This window comes from Schistocerca gregaria, chromosome 10, assembly GCF_023897955.1.
Source record: "Schistocerca gregaria isolate iqSchGreg1 chromosome 10, iqSchGreg1.2, whole genome shotgun sequence".
Lineage (NCBI taxonomy): Eukaryota > Metazoa > Arthropoda > Insecta > Orthoptera > Acrididae > Schistocerca > Schistocerca gregaria.
In genome coordinates this window covers 43384993-43401253 of record NC_064929.1, presented here as the reverse complement: position 1 = coordinate 43401253, position 16261 = coordinate 43384993, and positions in this window count along the sequence as shown.

Genomic DNA, 16261 nt, shown 5'->3' with positions numbered 1-16261 from the left:
GATGGGCACCGTATTCACGTGACAGCGCGAGCAGCGTAACGACAAACTGCAGTCTCGGACTTTGGTAAGTGCTGGTAGACGTTTCCCCTTCGTACACAAGGTGTCACACAGTCTTCCCACAAACAAACAACACTCAAATGCGATTTCTGAACGACAAACCCGCTGTAAAATCTTTACTTACATACAGAGCATAGTGGCAGCTGTGGAAAATCACTGGTCCACATCTACCCTATACCTTGCAAGCCGTGTAATATGCTGTGGCAGATGGTGGAATCCGTGCTGGATACAGTGGCCGATGCGCAGGGAACAGTTACTGAGCGATTTCATTTGTTTCTTTAGGCGGGGCCGACCTTGTCTGGCCACTTCCAGACGGCTGGCGACACACTGCGATGGCAGAAGCGAGCCACACGCCCTGCGTTCTTCCTCAAACGATTTTACAGATACTATTCCGTAAAAAAAAAAAAAAAAAAAAAAAAAAAAATCTTTTTTCCCTACTTATAGCTTTATATGCCAGCTTCGTGTGACGTGCCCATCATTTCGTTAATGGTGACAGTTATTATGGTACTTTGATTTAAGTAAGACATTGCATGAAATATGAAAAAGTTTAAAATAGAAAATAGGGGTTGCTAAGATTTTGCGTTTGGTACACATTACATAATATGTTGCCGCGTATAAAATTCAGCTGAGATAATGAATTTTTCTTTAGACTTTGGTGGAAGTCTCAGTCACCAATGACGGAAAAATTAATCTGATGTAGCGCACTCATCTGCAACCGTCCGAGCCAGCGAAAAAGCCAGAATGAGATATTCTCAACATTCCTCACATCTCAAACGGTTTGAGATATGGAAACAAGATTTTCGCAAATGACAGCACGCAAAGAGAAGAGTGCTTTGCCGTATGGTTAACATGCAAAACTTAATTATTGACCGCATTATACGATGAAACAATGTAATTATTAAGGGGCATCGATAGCTGGTGAAACGAGACATACTGTGGGATATAGTACAACGTAAGTGAAGACATTACAAGCTCATTTTTGAATCGGCGATGTGCTTTTTCATAAACGTTTCCTCCCTATTTTTCCTCAGTTTCTCACTTAAAAAACTTCATAACCACTGTCCATTTTCAATTTCTCGCGGTGTAATGAACAGTCCATTAAATTTTGGGCACGCAGCCACGCAAATAAAATTTCCTCCGCTGATATTTCGGCCGCGTATCGTCCGGCCATCCTCAGAGTGAGTCATAAGACTGACGACAAGATGCCAAGCGCGGCCTTAGATGCTCCACCGCGGCGGTACTGCGCATGCGATTGAGAGATGTTGGTCGGCGGCAAAGAAATACGCTTATACATGCACCGCCTGTGGCGAAGGCGTACAGACATTCGATTCGCTTATCGATGTATGATCGGCGGCGGTGACACCGTGACGACTTCTCTGCAGTTCAATTACCCCAAGAGCCGGATTCCATGCTTTGTCCAAATTAAAACAATTATCTCTGTTTATTAAATTATTAGCTGCTCTCATCTCGATACCTTGACGGCAGATTCCCAAAAGGAAGACGTGGATGTTAAAATATTCACATCACTGTAATTCATGGAATGACCTGTACCAAGACAATGTTCGGCCACAGCTGACTTGTCTGGCTGTAATAAGCATTTGTATCTTCGATGCTCTACACATCTCTCATGAACGGTGCGTGTTGTTTGATCTCTGTACGATTTCTCACAATTTCCGCTATAAATCTGATACACACCCGCTTTTCGAAGCTGTAAATCGTCCTTCACAGAGTAAAGCTGCAGCAGTCTTCGTTGGGGGGGATGGGGGGGGGGGGGGGGGGGGTGAAAGACCACCACAACACAGAATTTCTCAAGAATACACCCACATCGGCAAAAAAGTACTAGATTTGAAAGAATTACTATCTTCTTCCTAGGTTTTACATTGAATGCTCTACAAATTTGTTGCGGAGAAAATCCATTCGATTTAAAAATGCTCTTAAGGTATGTGAGCTCTTGTTGCAAATTGTCTTTATCGGAAATACAGTGTGCCCTATGCACTAAGGTCTTAAGAACACATACGGTCTGTGAAGGGTGATAGCAGCTACTGGCATGAACATTTAGATTTGTATACGTTGGTTTCCGGTATACGGCGTGTCCTAATGTGCCATCAACTTTACGGCGAGCGACAACATCCAAAAATGGGAGGTAGACGTTTTTTTATATTTCCATAGTAAATTTGATACTAGAATGGATGGAATTCTAATGCTCACGAAATCGATGTAATTCATTCATCCCGTGCGTCGATACCACAAATGTGTCGTCCACGTACCTCCAGAAGACCGTTGGTTTAAAACTTGCTGAGTGCAGTGCCTTGTCCTCGAAGTCTTCCATGAATAAATTATCTACCAGAGGGTAGAGGGGGCGTCCCATGACAACACCATCGATCTTGTATGAATGCATGGTTTCTCGGCAATATGAATTAATAAAATATTCTCAGGCTTCCAGCGGTTAAAATCGCTCGAGCTTCCGACCGAGCTCTTCCCGGTCATTGTCAAGTGGTAAGACTGACTGCTGTGTCGACGTGGCCGCGTCGTTATACAGCCGCACTGCTAGCTGTGACGTCACTGGCGCTCTCTTCCTCGACAAACAGGGTGTTGCAAAAAGGTACGGCAAACTTTCAGGAAACATTCCTCACACAAATAAAGAAAAGATGTTATGTGGACATGTGTCCGGAAACGCTTAACTCCATGTTAGAGCTCATTTTATTACTTCTCTTCAAATCACATTAATCATGGAATGGAAACACACATCAACAGAACGTACCAGCGTGACTTCAAACACTTTGTTACAGGAAATATTCAAAATGTCCTCCGTTAGCGAGGATACATGCATCCACCCTCCGTCGCATGGAATCCCTGATGCGCTGATGCAGCCGTGGAGGATGGTGTATTGTATCACAGCCGTCCACAATACGAGCACGAAGAGTCTCTACGTTTGGTACCGGGGTTGCGTAGACAAGAGCTTCCAAATGCCCCCATAAATGAAAGTCAAGAGGGTTGAGGTCAGTAGAGAGTGGAGGTCATGGAATTGGTCCGCCTCTACCAGTCCATCGGTCACCGAATCTGTTGTTGAGAAGCACATGAACCCTTCGACTGAAATGTATAGGAGCTACATCGTGCATGAACCACATGTTGTGTCGTACTTGTAAAGGCACATGTTCTAGCAGCACAGGTAGGGTATCCCGTATGAAATCATATTTACGTGCTCCATTGAGCGTTGGTGGAAGAACATGGGGCCCAATCAAGACATCACCGACAAATAATGCCTGCCCAAACGTTCACAGAAAATCTGTGGTGATGACGTGATTGCACAAATGCGTGCGGATTCTCGTCAGCCCACACATGTTGATTCTGAAAATTTACAATTTGATCACGTTGGAATGAAGCCTCATCCGTAAAGAGAACATCTGCACTAAAATGAGGATTGACACATTGTTGGATGAACCATTCGCAGAAGTGTACCCGTAGAGGCCAATCAGCTGCTGATAGTGCCTGCACACGCTGTATATGGTACGGAATCAACTGGTTCTCCCGCAGCACCCTCCATACAGTGACGTGGTCAACGTTACCTTGTACAGCAGCAACTTCTTTGACGCTGACATTAGGGTTATCGTCAACTGCACGAAGAATTGTCTCGTCCATTGCAGGTGTCCTCGTCGTTCTCGGTCTTCACCAGTCGCGAGTCATAGGCTGGAATGTTCCGTGCTCCCTAAGACGCCGATCAATTGCTTCGAACGTCACCCTGTAGGGACACCTTCGTTCTGGAAATCTGTCTCGATACAAATATACCTCGCCACGGTTATTACGCCGTGCTAATCCATACATCAAATGGGCATCTGCCAACTCCGCATTTGTAAACATTGCACTGACTGCAAAACCACGTTCGTGATGAACACTAACCTGTTGATGCTACGTACTAATGTGCTTGATGCTAGTACTGTAGAGCAATGAGTCGCATGTCAACACAAACATCGAAGTCAACATTACCTTCCTTCTATTTTGCCAACTGGAGGTGAATAGAGGAAGTAGGGTACATACTGACGTAACTAAAATGACCTCTAACATGGAAATTGAGCGTTTCCGGACACATCTCCACATAACATCTTTTCTTTATTTGTGTGTGAGGAATATTTCCTGAAATTTGGCCGTCCCTTTTTGTAACACACTGTATATAGTCATGTTTTCATTCCGCGTCCGTCGCGCCCGTTTTAACATCGCGATAGTCGGGTTCCGTCCTTGTTGATGGTGTTTTCAGCGGTTTTTATTTCAATAGCTTCTTTTATGACGCTATCGCAAAATCCCTCCTTCATATCGACATGTTTCGTCGAATAGAATTCGATGTCCACTTTCTAAGGCGTGTTCTTCCACGGCTGAATTTTCTGGATAGCGTAGGTGTAAGCACCTCTCGTGTTCCTTCCCGACGTTGCTCTACCATGCGTACTGTTTGGCTGACGTAGTAACAGCCGCACTGACATGGTATCTTGTACACTCGAAGCGTTCTAAGATTTAGATCGTCCTTGATGTGGCCGAGGAGAGCTCGTTCGAAAGTTCGTTGGATTATAACCACCTGACGCGGCTGGAAGCCCGAGAAAATCTTATTAATTCATATCGCCACGAAACCACGCATTCATACATGGCGTACCTCTACGGGGGGGAAACGTGGCGCCTAGGGAACCTGCTTGGGAAGAAGGCTAACCTGTTAAGCTCTCTAGCCTTCCTGCTACGCTGTCGAGATGAGAACGCGATTCCACGATTTACCTCGGCAGCCAGGTGAATCTACCGTTCAGCCAGCTCTGCCCTGTTGCGGGAAACGATACACTTCACCAGGCGGCAGCTGGATTTAAAAGGTCGCGAACTGCTGGCTATACATCTGCAGTTGACAGAGGTACTCTCACAATTAGATTTTGAGTGGGTCGACGCGGCCACTACAGCAAAAGAAGGCCACAGAGAAACAGAAAGGGTAGTTCGCGCGGATTTCTTAACAACAACACGGTGCAGAACGGAAATCAACAGAAGGAACTGTCATCAATATGACGGAGAAAGAGGTCGATGCGGGTGCCATTTCGGCGCTTAAGAAAGGTATTAACTTCGCACCAGCGCTTCAGAGAATCCCTGTCTGTGATGATATAAGTGGGGTTGAACAAACAATCCGTAAGATGCCTAGTGAGAATGCTGACTAAATTCATCGCGAAACGTGTCGCATCATTTCAAAATCTAAACCACCGAGGTCTAACTTGACTAGGGCTAAACGCAATGGTCTTCACGCACTCCGCAACGACGCACTCATCGTGGTTCTGCCAGTCGACAAGGGCAATGCATCCGTCATTGTAAATAAAGCTAACTACGATGCCAAAATTCAGTTAATGCTTGAAGAGGATATATAGCGTTAACTGCCACGGGACCCGACGTCAAGAATAATGAGGAAGACATCAGAGCTTCTAAAACAGTCAATGCTGGAAGAGGGCGTTATTAAGACTCTCCTCCCTCAGGCGCCGAGACCACCTACGCTTTCTGGACTACCAGAAATCCACAACCGATTCTCCTCTTCGTCCCATTGTGAACAGCATTGGGTCACCAACTTATAGACTGGCAGAACACCTGACCAGCCTCCTTGCACCGCATGTGTTTCGTTGTGTGCATCACATCAAGAACACCGTCGACTTTCTCAACAGAATTAAACAACTGCGTCTTAGTCAAGGAGATTTGATGGTTAGTTTTGGTGTGGTCTCCCTGTTTACACGTGTTCCGGTCAAAGACTGTATAGATCTCCTCTCCCAATTATCTGATAGCACAATTGTGGGACTGTTTAAGCACACAGTGACATAGTCGTACTTCCTACATGGCGGCCAGTATTTCGACCAGTTGGACGGCGTGGCTATGGGAAGCCCTCTGGCTCCATCCATAGCCAAACTTTTTATGGCAAAATTTGAAGACTTCGCCTTGGACACGGTTCCAGCTAAACCAAGTTGCTTTTAGCGTTACGTCGATGACACTTTCATCATGTAGCTCCATGGTCGTGAATTTTTGGAACACCTGAACAGCATTCACGGCCACATCAAGTGTAAGATGGAAGTCGAAACAGAGGGTACATTGCCCTTGCTTCACGTCCTCATTCGACGGAAAACCAAGGGGCCCCTCAGCCACAGTGTCTACAGAAAACGGACACACACACACACACACACACACACACACACACACACACACACACACACACACACACACACACACACACACACACACAGATCAGTATCTGCACGCTCTCAGCCACCACCATCCGGCACAAAAACGTGGCGTTCTGAATACCCTCGTCCATCGTGCTAAAGTCGTCCCAGGCGCAGCAAGACTGCCACTAGAACTGAGCCACCTCCGAAACGTCTTCCGGGAAAACGGGTACAGCCACGGACAGGTGTCCAGGCTATATCTGGCGTGACACGCAAGAAACACACCAACAGAGAAGAGAACACCACCGAAGAAGAAAGCAAGAAACTTGTGTTTTAGCCTTTCTGTGGTACAGTGTCGGGAAAGATTAGCCGACTCCTGAAGAGATGTAACATTTCATCGGTGTTCAGGCCCCCAGCAAAAATTCGTCAGCTCATAAGGCCTGTGAAGGACTACCTAGGGCTAAGAACGCCTGGAGTGTACAAGATACCATGTCAGTGTGGCTGTTACTACGTCGGCCAAACAGTACGCATGGTAGAGCAACGTCGGAAAGGAACACGAGAGGTGCTTACACCTACGCTATCCAGAAAAATCAGCCGTGGAAGAACACGCCTTAGAAAATGGACACCGAATTCTATTCGACGAAACATCTGTCGTTATGAAAGCGGAGGGATTTTGCGATAGCGTCATAAAAGAAGCTATTGAAATAAAAAACGCTGAAAACACCATCAACAAGGGCGGATGTTTGCAACTCAGCACAGCCTGGGACCCGGCTATCGCGATGTTAAAACGGGCGCGATGAACGCGGTATGAAAACATGATCATATATGACGTGGAAGAGAGCACCAGTGACGTCACAGCCAGCAGTGCGGCTGTATAACGACGCGGCCACGACGACACAGCAGTCAGTCTTACCACTTGAGAATGACCGGGGAGAGCTCGGTCGAAAGCCCGTGGGATTTTAACCACCCGACGCGGCTGGAAACCCGCAAATTTTTATTAACTATCAATCTTCTCATAAAATTCACCATTAAACTGGAAATAAGATGATAAAAGCACATGTTCAAATAAGGCCGTAATGTTCGTATCAAGATGTTGGCTGATAAGAGAAAGAGTCCTTTAAAGGTACCGGTGCATAATGACAGCAACGTCAGGCTAAATAATAATGATGTGCTAGTTAGTTTTGACGTGTTAAGTCTCTGAATAAAATCCATAGAATTACGAATGTGGTGACTCCGTTTTCCTACCAATTGTTTTAATTAGGAAGTCAAGTGTTTGGCAGAAAAATACGTCGGTGAACCAATAGCGCTCGTTATAGGTCTCATAGACCTCTACACTCTCATACTTAGACATTTTGTGAACTTTAGGAAGACCATAATATCTCGGTGGTACTTCTTTTGACTTCCTTTGGTAGTGATGAAGCGTTCAGCAAGGCAGCAGTCCATACTGTCACCTTGATAGTAGGATCTTTGTTAATCTTCCGGTATGCACCAGAACTAAGTAGACCACATAGCTCTTCCTTGTAGACTTTCTGAGGCAAAAGGACCGCAGCATTACCCGCACGCGCTGCAGTCGGAAAACTATAAGCGCGACGCCATAGATAGTACAAGGGTACTAATATCGATACGCGCTGCTGCTGCGACTCACGGAGACAGAGGATAACAGCATAACCGCGAGAGACTAATCACAGAATATCAACCAAAACCAAGATTTAATGGGAAGCATAACACGAGCCAGCCACGGCTCAACCTCCCGCCCTCAAACAAACACGATGCTGGAAGGGGGGTGGGGGGGGGGCTACTTAACCATCAGACTAACTAACTGGATTTAACCTGGCTAAGGTGAACCCAGTACTTGTTACCGGAATGGTTATCCTTAAGCAGCAGATTCACCGGGCCTAAAATGCGCAAATTGGTGCTAGGCCCCAGAAAATGAGGAGTAAATTTACTCATATTTCCGACACGCAGCTGCCTACTGGGGAAACTACGGACATAGACCTGATCTCCTAGCCTCCCTCTAAAGGTTCGCCGATTACGATTGTAACGCTCACCTTGATTATTATGGACCCTGAGTATATTACGTCTGGCACGGTTCCAGTTTTCATTGATGACTTGAGGAACTAGATCTTGAATTCCCCACAAGTTCTAAAAAGGGGAATTAACAGGATAGGAAAGGATCAAAGAGGCGGGAGTAGCTCCCAAGGCTTCATGATTGGTGGTATTAAAAGCAAAACTAAGCCAAGGAAGACTAGAGTCCCACTTACTAGGCGTTTTCTGAAATCAAAGCGGATTTACGATTTCGGTTAACCCTCTCCGTAAAGCATGCCTGCGGATAATACGACGCAGTCGTGATATGCTTGACACCGTTCTGAAAATAGAACGCCTTGAAAGGAGCCGAAAGGAAGGCCGGCGCATTATCGCTAACAATTTTCTTAGGGGGGCAAAAACAATGAAAACTTTAGTTAAATGAGAAATAGTGGTGGTAGCAGTGACGTTACGGCTCGGAAGGAGCCAAGTGAATCCGGAGAACGCATCAATAGTAACTAACACGTATCGATGACCTTTCTTAGTACGAAGAAAGGGTCCTAGATAATCGATATAGAGCTTGTGCGTAGGACAGGACTCGCGCTCAGAGCTCAGCAAACCCTGTTGAAGAGCATTCTTGGGTTTGACTACATTATACAGCCGATATTGCTATACCATCTCTCTGACATTTCGCTCCATGGAGGGCCAAGAGGCTTTGACTTTTTTCAGAGTCTTAGGAACTTATAAGTGGCTACCCACCAACGAATCATGAAAGTACCGAAAAACCGGGCGCACCAGAGCTACTGGCAAACTTCTTTAACTGCTTCGCATGCCCGACCCTTTTACGCAGAATGCAACTGTTAATAATATACTCATGCGACAGTTCCCCAGCCAAATAGGGTCCTGATCCCGACGCTGAGCGACATCAAACTAAAGAGGAATTTCTCCCAATCCTGCCTCCATCTGTCTCCCGGGTTCCCTCACTAGGTGTAGATTCGGCGAACTACCGGCTGAGGACATCCGCAAGGATATTTTCAGTGTCTCTCACGTGTTTAACTTCAAATTAAATGCGTACCTCTCATCTGGCACTACGGCCAGTTTTACGGCTAAAATACCAGCATTAGATGTGTCATTTTGGACAATAAACCTTTTATTAAAGTATGGTACTCCTAGAAATGGACGATTGGCTACAGCTGCCTTAATATACTCAAACGCGGGCTCCTGGACAGGTCCTTATTCAAAACGCACTCTCTTCCGGCACTGTTCGTTTGAGGTCGCGGCCAACTAAGCCAAATTAGGGACAAAACGCCTAAAATAGTTCAACATGCCTATGAACCTAGCAATTCCGCGTTTATCAGTAGGCGGAGGCAACGCCCGTATGGTCTTAGTTCGCTCTTGTTCGATGCGAATACTCTGACCTGACACTAGGTGACCTAAGAAGAACACCTGCTGCCTTTCTAATGTCATCTTACTGGGTTTAACAGTCAGCCCGGCTCCCTGAAACCTCGAAAGAACTTTCTGGATATGATCCAAATGGACTGAAACGAACAGCTATAGATGACTAAATCGTCCAAATAATTATAGGCAAACACTAATTTCAAGTCCCTAAGGATATTATCCAGCAAACGAGTTGCCAAACCAAAAGGAACTCTGTCAAACAGATTCCAATCAGTACAAAATGCGGTAACATGTTTACATTCTTCAGCTAATGGAATCTGACAACAGGCTTGGTTCAAACCAAGAACAGTAAACCAATTAGTACCGGCAAACCAGGTAAAAGTTATGCAGATCAGAGGCAGAGGCACATTCGAAGACAACCTTAGTGTTCAAGCACCCGGTAGTTAACCACAGGTCTGAAATAGTGCTCCTGATCCTTGGGAACATGGCATATGGGGGAAGCATAAGTAGATGTAGAAGGCGTAATAACTCCTTGTTGGAGCATTTGTGATATTCTCGCCTTCAGTATCTTCACCTTAGGAGGTGAGAGGTGACGTGGGGGCTGCCTGACAGGACTATCGTCGGATAGAAGGATATGGTAATTAAGAACATTAGTGACACTCAAGTTATCACTAAGAAGCTCAGGAAAACTCTGTAACAAATCCCGTAATTGAGAAGCGTGATGCGGCGAGAGATGGGTAAGATCAAACTCATTAGCCACATCCTGAACGGCCAATGCATCTGCATTTCGATGCACAATACGTTTAGCGCACTTATAAAACGAAACATAAGGTGGCTTGCGGAGTATGGATGTAGATGTAGAAACTTCTCCACAGGAGCTAACTTAAAGAAAAAGGTGTGCCCAGAATAATCCAAGAATAACCCAGTATTTACTGAAATCACATCCCAAAATTAGATCGACCGGCAGCTCCTTGACCGAGGCTAATGACAAGGGCCAGGAAAAATCCCCCATCGATATACTCCCTCGGACCCAATCATGCAGAGGCAACACCTGGTCATTGGCCACCCGACATCTCTGCACCGGAGAAAGCACCGACCGAAGTTTCGTAAAATGACCAACTTCCAAAAACCACTCGAAGCACAATAATGAAAATGAGCTACCAGAATCGGAAAGAGCACAGATCGGTTCGCCACCTACTCGAGAACCAACGTAAGGCGATGGCGGTGAAGAGGGAGCGACAACACGGGTACGCCAGCGTCTAAAGGCTCGATCACGAGATAGCTGCCCAGTCCGGCGTCATTTATTGGCTCTGAGAGCGCGAGGCTGAATCCAAGAGCGCTCCAAGTGAGCCGTGCTGCCGCACCTGAAACAACCCCGGGGTTCCAGTTTTACGGCTTCAGCGGATGCAGACACTTCGGAATTTCCCTTGCCAGCGCCGGTGGCCTGCCCCTTAACTTCGTGACATACATCGTATCCAAGCGGCAACGCCCATATCGCTACAACCGCGGCACGGAGTTCTTCCCAAGCTGAAGGCTGATTACGGAAAACATAGTGCTACTTATCCGCAACGCGCATTCCCCTAAGAACAATAGACACCGGCTGTTGTTCAGGCAAATCGATTAACAAAGCCAAGGACGCCGTCTGAACTCTGTCCACATACTGATGTAACTGCTCTTTATCCCGCTGCATCTCCCAAATGTAACGACATTCAAGCTGTTTTCGAACTCCGGTGGTCAATCTCTGCCTAATGACGAGCTCCCTCAATTGCTGTAAGGAGAACACTTCAGTCATGGCTCGGAAGAGGAGGTTCTGCAACTCACTTCTAGCTAACAGGTACGGCAGTGACAAAATTACTTGGTGTGGAACCACGAAAGGGAGAAGCATAAACTTCAAGACGAACCGACAACCGTAATAATTTTTCGACCTGTTCAAGCCACTCCACGACTAATTCAGTAATATCACGAGAGGATTAGGCAACTTGGCAAACATTGCGTCTAACTTCACCGAGGACGTAACAGTACCATCCCGGGCAGGCTCTCGCCCTCTCCCGAACACAGCAAGTTCCGCTCCTCAATCCTCTTCTCACCAAATCTAAACGCGTAACATTAAACTGCAATGCACTAACCAAAGAGCCCAATTCGGCGGCTAATTTTTTATGGTGATCTTCCAAAGCTAACATGCCCAAATCCGCTTTCCGATTTGTTAAATACATTAACTGGGCCTACACCCTATCCAATAGACTGGCACTAGGTTGAGTGCCTTCCAAAACGCAAATAGTGTCCTCAATGCCCCTAACAGCCTTCAACAAAAATTCAGTGGCCGCTCCTGTCTCACCCAACACCGCCGGCGTGACGTCAACCGGCTGAAAAACGGCAGCACCTAAACGGGCCACTAAATCCGGATCACTGCTCTCAGTAGCTTGGCGCCTTATTTCCAACTCGTAAACAAGATGTTCCTGAGCAGGCCGATCCCCGGACTCTGACTGACCGCCATTACAATACACCTGAAACAATCAACACCCAAAACAATGTGGTGTCACAGAACAGAAATAAAATTGTAACTAACAGTAACTGAAATGGCAAGAACACAAACGTAACCACGCTCTGCTACCAGTGAAATCCCTGGGCTAGCAGGACGGAGCGGATGCGGTTATATTTGTGGAAAGAGGTCAAAATATGTTACTGTCAGTTGCACACCATCATACAAAATTTATTTCTTAAAACACACAATCAGACAAGCAAGAATCAAAACTCTCAAGGTTTTAACGAAAGACCTCCTTTGATTTAATTTAGATCGGCTGAAGGCCACATCGAAAATCCAAGGCACAAGGCCTAAGCAAGGTACAGGAGTTCTTCTGGCGGTTTCACTTCTTCAGAATTTTTTATCTTCAATATAAATAGGCTGAAAGCCTTAGCTTTAATGTTATCCCATATAACGCGGCTGAAGGCCTCACGTTAATCAAGAATAGTGTCGCGGCTTAAGGCCGAGACAAAGATTTTCAAAGTTTAATTTAAATTGGCTGAAAACTCGGTTGAAGGCCGCATTTCAACAAAACAATTTTACGGATTTTGCCTGGGAAGAAGAGCTTTCAATTTGAAAAGGCTGAAGGCCTGATCTCAAAATACTTCGTGTAAAACTCTGCTGCAGGCCTCATATTAAAAAATAACAATCTTATGACTTAAGGGCAAGACAAGGATTTTGAATTTTTAATTTAATAGTGATTAAAACACACATCATGGAGAAAACAATTTTACGACATAAGGCCTAAAGGAAGAGATTCTGAATTTCAACTAAAATAGGATAAAGTCTTTATCCTAAAATGCTTCACATAACTCTCGGCTGAAGGCCACATACGAAACCCAAATAATCTCACGTCTTAAAATTAAAAATTGGAAATTTCTTTGTCTGGGCTTTAACTGAAAAACTCGGCTGAAGGCCACATAAAAACTACAAAATATTTCTTCCGGCTTAAAACCTAGACAAAATTTTCAACTCTTGATTTGAAAAGGCTGAAAACTCGGCTGAAGGCCACATACCTACTTGAAACCAATTTACGGCTTAATGTCTAGGCACAAGGAATTTGCAATTTTAATTTTGAAAGGCTGAAACTCGGCTGAAGGCCACATACCAGTCAAGAAACTTTTTTACGCCTTAAGGCCTAAGAAGAAAAGCCTTGAAATTTCAATAAGCAAAAACTCCGCTGAAGGCCACACACAGTACTTAAGACTAAAAAGGAAATCACTCTGTAATACACAAGGAGCGGCGCTCAGAAGGTTCCAACCTGGGGAAGTAACTAACGCACTTTTAGGTGAAACAGGCAGCCAGACCGACAACTTCTTAATCAAAAGGCAACCCAACAAAAAGCCAGCCGAGGAACCAACCAACAACATCACTTCTACTGCACCTGAACAGCAAAACGACAACAAGATGTCAATCGCAAAACGTTCCGGATACTGGTGGCCAATCAAGCCAAATGAGAATAAACGCCCAAAACTACCAACACCTCAGCTGTCACACTACACGCTGTGCTGTACAATACCAACACGATGTGGAAAATACACTGCCAGAAACTACGTCAACAACCACTTTAGGTCACTGGAACGTCAACGGCCACAACACAGGAGATACCTCTGGTACACTTAATTTAAGTCATTCCTTCATTAATGAAGTTTAACACCACACAGGAAGACGGCTGCAATTCTAATCGACTTGAACGCACACACGTTGTTGCTCGCGTGGATCTCTCAGAAAGTGACAACCAGGATCAAACCAAGAGATGTGATAGCAGTTGAGGCTTGATAGTAGGTTAAGTGAGCACTCAACTTTAGTGTCCAGTTTCGGTGGCTGACGAACTTCGTAACCCTTGCAAGAAGTGCCTCACAACTACAACCGCACGTACACGCCGCCAGCGGCTCCGGTCTGACCACGCGCCACAGAGACTTCCTCGTTGCTCTGACCCAACGGACCGACTGTCACACACAGCACACCCGGAAAACATATCCGCCACACCAGACATAGTACAGCAGTACTAGTATCGATACACACTGCTACTGCGGCTCACGGAGAGAAGACAGCAACGTTATTGCGGTAACCACTGGGCTACAACAAATGATTAAAAAACAAGGCACTCATCCAGCCAGCCACGGCTCACATACGTTGCAAAGAGCAATGGTGCTGACAATTCTTTTCGGTATTCAATACTGCCTTCTCACGTTGCCATCCTGATAAGTCAATGTTGACGTTTATAGAAGAGATATTCATTTTCCAAAAACATCGCAGTTCTTCCACATAAAACATGTTCCTTAATTCTACAACACTTATTCAAAAAATGGCCCTGGGCCCTATGAGACTTAACATCTATGGTCATCAGTCCTCTAGAACTTAGAACTACTTCAACCTAACTAACCTAAGGACAGCATACAACACCCAGCCATCACGAGGCAGAGAAAGTCCCTGACCCCGCCGGGAATCGAACCCGGGAACCCGGGCGTGGGAAGCGAGAACGTACAACAGTTATTGTTTCTATACAGGCTACACTTTAGTTTCTTTTTTTGGCGTGCTTTTGCCTAGAGCGGAATGCTGTCTGTGTATTTCATTGGTAAAATTTTTCAGTGTAACGAAAATATGATTCTCTATAAATTGTTCGAAGCAAAGAGTAGGATATGACCAAATGAGGAAGCAAATAGACCAGCGTGAGGCCTAGTTGTGCGAAAAACGATTTAACTTCTTTAAATAAATCATGGTAACTGAGAAAAACTTAAATCTTCCGTTTCTGTCATACTAAAGTCATACGCAGTGTTTAGAATTGTCACGTCGATGTCTCATATCTGCCTAGTGGTAGCGAGATGCTTTAGGAGCTTTAAGTAGAATGCTATGGACCACAGGGTGTACTCAAAAAATGTCTGAAGTAACTAATTGTGTTTTCTTATACATCATAGTTATTGTTTTGCAACACTACTATAAATCTCAGAAATTCTGCTGGTTTGTACATAATGCGGATGTAGTGGAACATAGATGCTCCAGAAAATGGCGCAAAATGTGCAAAATATTGATTTGTGTTATGTCAAAGTCATGTGTAAATATTATGTCGATATTTTGTGACCATACTTTGTCCATAATTAGCGTCCTGATACAATCGCTCTAAAACAAAAAAATTAAGTCTGAAATCCTAGCTTCACTTGAAAATATGTATCTATTAGGCTGGTGCAGAAGTTCACAGCTTTTTTTTTTTGTCAGCTGGTATTCAGGTTGCTATGGGTTTATTTAACGATTGTCAGTTTTTATTGTTAGTTCACTGTTGCTATTTGAGTTTACATGTTGAAATTTTGTGTCTGAAGATAGTGAGTGGAGCTGTCGACGCTACAAAATGGAGTACAAACAGGATAAATCGGAACATTTCCGACATTTTACACGGTCTGAGTTCATTCGAGGAGCTACAGCAGCGGAGGCACCCAGAAACATTTGCACCGTGTGTGGGGATAATACTATTGGACAGAGAACTCTAAGGAAGTGGTTTTCTCTTGTTAAGGAGGATCGTTTTGACGTTAATGATTTCGCTGTTTAATGGAAGTCGTTCACACTCATGAACCCACAATGATCCACGCGAGTGTACTCGAGAGCTGGTAAATGTGGTAAACTGCAATTATTTCACCACCGTACGAATTTAAGTGCAATGGGAAAGGCTCAAACATCAAGAGTACGGGTGCCGCATGCCCTAAGCCAAAATCACAAAATCAGCAGGTGACCACATGTGCATCATTGCTTGGCTCGTGAACAACACCGGCGATGACTACTCCGTACCGCTATTGGGGTGCAAAATAACTGATGATGGTCGAAGTACAGAGGATATAGAATATACACTGGCAATGGCAAGGAAAGCGTTTCTGAAGAAGAAAAATTTGTTAACATCGAGTATAGATTTCAGTGTGAGGAAGTCGTTTCTGAAAGTATTTGTATGGAGTGTAGTCATGTATGGTTCAAATGGTTCAAAGGGCTCTGAGCACTATGGGACTTAACATCTATGGTCATCAGTCCCCTAGAACTTAGAACTACTTAAACCGAACTAGCCTAAGGACAGCACACAACACGCAGTCATCACGAGGCAGAGAAAATCCCTGACCCCGCC